The following is a 5,736-nucleotide window of genomic DNA, read 5'->3' as shown; positions in this document are numbered from 1 at the left end:
ACTGGAACAAAGCATTAGCACATAGTGAATACATGAACTCCTCAAACTATGGTCATCACCGGGAGTGGTCCCGATTATTGTCACTTCGGGGTTGCCGGATCATAACACATAGTAGGTGACTATAGACTTGCAAGATAGGATCTAGAACACACATATATTCATGAAAACATAATAGGTTCAGATCTGAAATCATGGCACTCGGGCCCTAGTGACAAGCATTAAGCATAGCAAAGTCATAGCAACATCAATCTCAGAACATAATGGATACTAGGGATCAAACCCTAACAAAACTAACTCGATTACATGATAAATCTCATCCAACCCATCACCGTCCAGCAAGCCTACGATGCAATTACTCACACACGGCAGTCAGCATCATGAAATTGGTGATGGAGGATGGTTGATGATGACGACGGCGACGAACCCCCCTCTCCGGAGCCCCGAACGAACTCCAGATCAGCCCTCCAGAGAGATTAGGGCTTGGCGGCGGCTCTGTATCGTAAAACGCGATGATTTCTTCTCTCTGGTTTTTTTCTCCCCGAAAGCCAATATATGGAGTTGGAGTTGGCGTCAGAGGGCCACCAGGGGGCCCACGAGGTAGGGGGGCGCGCCCAGGAGGGGCGCCCCCACCCTCATGAGCAGGGTGTGGGCCCCCTGGTCTTCATCTTTTGCAAGGATTTTTCTTTATTTTTTCTAAGGTGTTCCGTGGAGTTTCAGGACATTCCGAGAATTTATATTTTCTGCACAAAAAACAACACCATGGCAGTTCTGCTGAAAACAGCATCAGTCCGGGTTAGTTCCATTCAAATCATACAAGTTATAGTCCAAAACAAGGGCAAAAGTGTTTGGAAAAGTAGATACGACAGAGACGTATCAAGAGTGTCGTCCACGTACCCTCGTAGACCGTAAGAGGAAGCGTTATGAGAACGCGGTCGATGTAGTCGTACGTCTTCACGATCCGAACGATCCAAGTACCGAACGCACGTCACCTCCGAGCTCAGCACACGTTCAGCTCGATGATGTCCCACGAACTCCGATCCAGCAGAGCTTCACGGGAGAGTTCCGCCGGCACGACGGTGTGATGACGGTGATGATGTTGCCACCGACGCATGGCTTCTCTTAAGCACCGCTACGATATGATCGAGGTGGATTATGGTGGAGGGGGGCACCGCACACAGCTTGGAACAATCAACTTATGAGTTCTAGGGTGCCCCCCTGCCCCCGTATATAAAGGAGCAAGGGGGAGGCCGGCCGGCCCTTGGGGTGCGCCAAGGAGGGGGGAGTCCTCCTCCTAGTGGGAGTAGGACTCCCCTTTCCTAGTCCAACTAGGAAGAGGGAAGGGGGAAGGAAAGAGAGGGAGAAGGAGAGGGAAAGAGGGGCCGCGCCCCCCTCCCCTAGTCCAATTCAGACTCCTCATGGGAGGGGGCGCGCCACCTCCTGGGCTGCTGCCCTCTCTCTCCCCTCAGGCCCACTAAGGCCCAATACTTCCCCGGGGGGTTCCGGTAACCCCTCCGGCACTCCGGTTTTCTCCGAAACCACCCGGAACACTTCTAGTGTCCGAATATGGTCATCCAATATATCAATCTTTATGTCTCAACCATTTTGAGACTCCTCGTCATGTACGTGATCACATCCGGGACTCCGAACTACCTTTGGTACATCAAATCACATAAACTCATAATACCGATCGTCACCGAACGTTAAGCATGCGGACCCTACGGGTTCTAGAACTATGTAGACATGACCGAGACTCATTTCCGGTCAATAACCAATAGCGGAACCTGGATGCTCATATTGTCTCCTACATCTTCTACAAAAATCTTTATCGGTCAAACCGCATAACAACATACGTTGTTCCCTTTGTCATCGGTATGTTACTTGCCCGAGATTCGATCGTCGGTATATCAATACCTAGTTCAATCTCGTTACCAGCAAGTCTCTTTACTCGTTCCGTAATACATCATCCCGCAACTAACTCATTAGTTGCATTGCTTGCAAGGCTTTATAGTGATGTGTATTATCGAGAGGGCCCAGAGATACCTCTCCGACAATCGGAGTGACAAATCCTAATCTCGATCTATGCCAACTCAACAAGTACCATCGGAGACACCTGTAGAGCACCTTTATAACCACCTAGTTATGGTGTGAAGTTTTGTAGCACACAAAGTGTTCCTTTGGCATTCAGGAGTTGCATAATCTCATAGTCATAGGAACATGTATAAGTCATGAAGAAAGCAATAGCAATAATACTAAACGATCGAATGCTAAGCTAACGGAATGGGTCAAGTCAATCACATGATTCTCTAATGATGTGATCCCGTTAATCAAATGACAACTCATGTCTATGGCTAGGAAACTTAACCATCTTTGATTCAACGAGCTAGTCAAGTAGATGCATACTAGTGACACTTTGTTTGTCTATGTATTCACACATGTACTAAGTTTCCGGTTAATACAATTCTAGCATGAATAATAAACATTTATCATGATATAAGCAAATATAAATAACAACTTTATTATTGCCTCTAGGGCATATTTCCTTCACATGCACGTTCTTGTAATGCACATCCTTCCACACAAAGACTAACCATAGTGGGAGTAACTTCAACAATAACATAGAGTCCAACTGAGCAAATTTGCTTATGTGACAATGAGTAAATGAGAAGAGAGGTAAATTTGAGTAACTTAGCTACTTATTGTAACATCACGTATTCCAATACAATATGAGTCTATAACCTAATAAATGAAGCTTTGCATGGCGTCATAGTTATGTTACTACCCACTATGAAGGTAGTAACATAGCCTAGGGACATGTGTATGTTACTAGTGTAACTTACTCTCCACTATGACTAGGCTAAGGAACTAACTTGCCTACTCTGCTTAGTACTAAACAATAACTGCCAATTATTGATTTTATTTAATTAGGCTGATACTTACTGCTCCATTGTGTGCTAATTTTTCTTTTAGTTTTCCAGTTACAACACCATATTTATTCTAAATAACACGGGTATTTACAAGACACCCAGCCCAGCGTCATGACCTCCGACCCCCTTCTTGTTTTCCCCATTGACGACATCCCTTTCCCCTAGCGGTCGCCATGATGGAAGCCTCCTTCCCCAGCCCCTCGCCAATGATGATGCTTAGGTTTCCGCGTGCACTTGCTGCAACATGGGAGGTCACGCGCGACGGTGTTACTGTTGACGGTGGAGAGTAGATCATCAATATGGGAGGTGACTGGAATAATCTAGTATGAAAGAGATTGAGTTGAAGGTAGGTATTCTTTCCCCGCTTCTCAACTCCATCAAAACCCTCCCAGATCTCGCAACCACAACTCTCTCTCTCCCTCTCTCTCTCTCATCTTGCTTTATTTGTGATTGAAGAGTTAAGATTCCCCTAATTTTGTTTGCTTTTGTTTTCTATACGTGTTAGGTTATGAGGTTTACACTAGGTACAAATCTCAATAGGGACTTATCTTCTTGGAATGCAAAGAATGGAGCTAAATTGGTCTTTCCTAATTAATTAAACAATAGGACTGGAGGGTTAGAATAGAATGAGACCGCCGAGTTATGGTGGAGTTGGTGTGTACTTTATGTAGGTCTATTAGGGAGATGGCCAGTCAATCTACAATTTTTCTGTATTTGGGAGATGGTGGCAGTTGTGAGTGCTGAAGTGTATATGTTGATTACCTAGCCCTTTCTAATAGTTCAGACTTTTGATTGCGTTGGCTAATGCATAAAGCTTAACATGATATTAGAACCCAAGTTTTGGTCTCCCCCGGATGCCGCAACTCGTCCTTTCTCCCGATCGCTTTTTTTTGGTCTATCACGATCCACACGTCCCTTGTGCTCGCTTTATGACTTCTCATTGATCTATTCCGATGGATTTCCTCTGCTTCTAGTAACCTCCAGGATGCGGGCCGACGATTCCCCGACTCCCTCTAGGGCATGGGCTTTGATATCATGTTAAGCTTCATGCACTATCCAACGCAATCAAAAGTCTGAACTGATGGAAAGGGCTAAACAATCCGCATATACATTTCAACACCCCCTCTCATGTGTGACGTGGAAAGCCAACACACGAATAGACTTAGAACTATGGCTCAAAAGCGTTATACATGGACATAGAGGGGGCCAACATTATTTTTTGGATAAATTGCAAAAGTTAGGAATCGAACTCAAGACCTTAGGCTTTGATACCACATTAAGCTTCATGCACTAGTCAACGCAACCAAAAGTCCAAACTTAAGACCTTAGGCTCTAATACCATGTTATGATGCAACTTAGTTATATTGCAAGGCCCGGTGAGGTGCAAGAAACGAAAACAGTGCCTGATGAGAATTCCTAGACCAATACTAATACTTCCTAACGATGAGTTCATTTAGTTTTTTCTTCCGTCATGCATAGTTCAAACTTATCTGCTCACAAATGTTCAATTGTTGCAGATGATGCATGCATATGATAGTAAACATATTAACAGTATAAACTAAATTACTGATTCAGTAACTCTAATTATGGTTTGACAAATACATGGCTTATGAAAAATTGATGCAATTAATAGACATCTAAAGTTGAAACTTGGAGATCATCTTATACCCTCATGTTCACCTCTCAATTCTCACTTTTTTTGTCTCATTCCTTCATTTAAGCATAAGTTTAGTTTCATTTGTTCAAGGTCGCTGCAAGTCGCATATATAGTTTCTTCACTTAGCCCCCCTCCCCCCCCCAAAGAAAAATTGGTGTGTATTAGATGAAACAATCGATATGAAGAATGTGTGTCATGCCCAAATGAGTTAGCATGCTTCTCATTCTTGTCAATATGATGATCATGCATGGCTAGGATACTTCAGATCAAGCATATGAGGGGGGGGGGGTACTCTGGATGAGAATTTTGCTGAGAGTAGATCATTGAACTAAACAAGTTGTGGGATAAGTGGCATGACCAAATGCCAGTGGTCATATATCTTTTTGCCACTTGGGTATTGACAACATATCACAATGAGAAAGGAGGAAACAACACTTGGATGTTCCTTGCAAAATTGTTTTAACATGTGAAGCTACATTCCACCCCAATCAATTACTGTTATCTGAAACTGTCTTGGGAGCAGCATGCTAAATATATTTACTAGTTCTATCGCTGAAATGAACGGGTGCGGCAAAGCGGGTCATCATGGTCTAGTGAAACATTAAAATACACTTTGAAATGAGAAGAAAACCCAATGTAACCCTTTGAAACAAGACAAGTTCTGAAAAAAAAATAACACGAATCTCAAAGCAACCATGAATGATGAATTCATATGTGGTATTTTTTTTAGCTTTTTTAGAATATATTTTTTGAGCTGGGTAGAAGTTTTTTTAAAAAAAAGACAGAGCTGGGTAGAAGTGGAAGGAGCAAACGATCAAATCCCCCTATTTTGTGGTATTTTGGTGTCTGCATGTGGGCCCAGGTTCGCAAGGCACAAAAGATTAAATCCCCCTATTTTTTTCTCACCCGTCGCCATTTCCACTCGAGCTCGAGCTCGACAGCCATGGCCTCAGAACTAGGGCTAGCGCCGCCGGCGAAGCGCCCGCTAGCGGCGGCACCCACCACCATCACCGGTATCGGCGACGACCTCCTCCGCGAGATCTTCCTCCTGCTTCCGTCCCTCCCGAGCCTCGTCCGCGCCGCCCTCGCCTGCCGCACCTTCCTCGGCGCCGTCCGGTCGTCCCCCGCCTTCCGCGGCCGCTTCCTGGCGCTCCA

At 44.6% G+C, this 5,736-nt stretch overlaps 1 pseudogene; it reads left to right on the top strand.

Moving 5' to 3' along the window:
* The first annotated feature begins 5,524 nt into the window (after positions 1 to 5,524).
* The window catches only part of LOC119320739, a 2,871-nt pseudogene continuing 2,659 nt past the window's right edge, over positions 5,525 to 5,736 (top strand).

The sequence above is a fragment of the Triticum dicoccoides genome, chromosome 6B, assembly GCF_002162155.2.
Source record: "Triticum dicoccoides isolate Atlit2015 ecotype Zavitan chromosome 6B, WEW_v2.0, whole genome shotgun sequence".
Taxonomy (NCBI): Eukaryota; Viridiplantae; Streptophyta; class Magnoliopsida; order Poales; family Poaceae; genus Triticum; species Triticum dicoccoides.
This window is presented reverse-complemented; position numbering and strand designations above follow the sequence as displayed.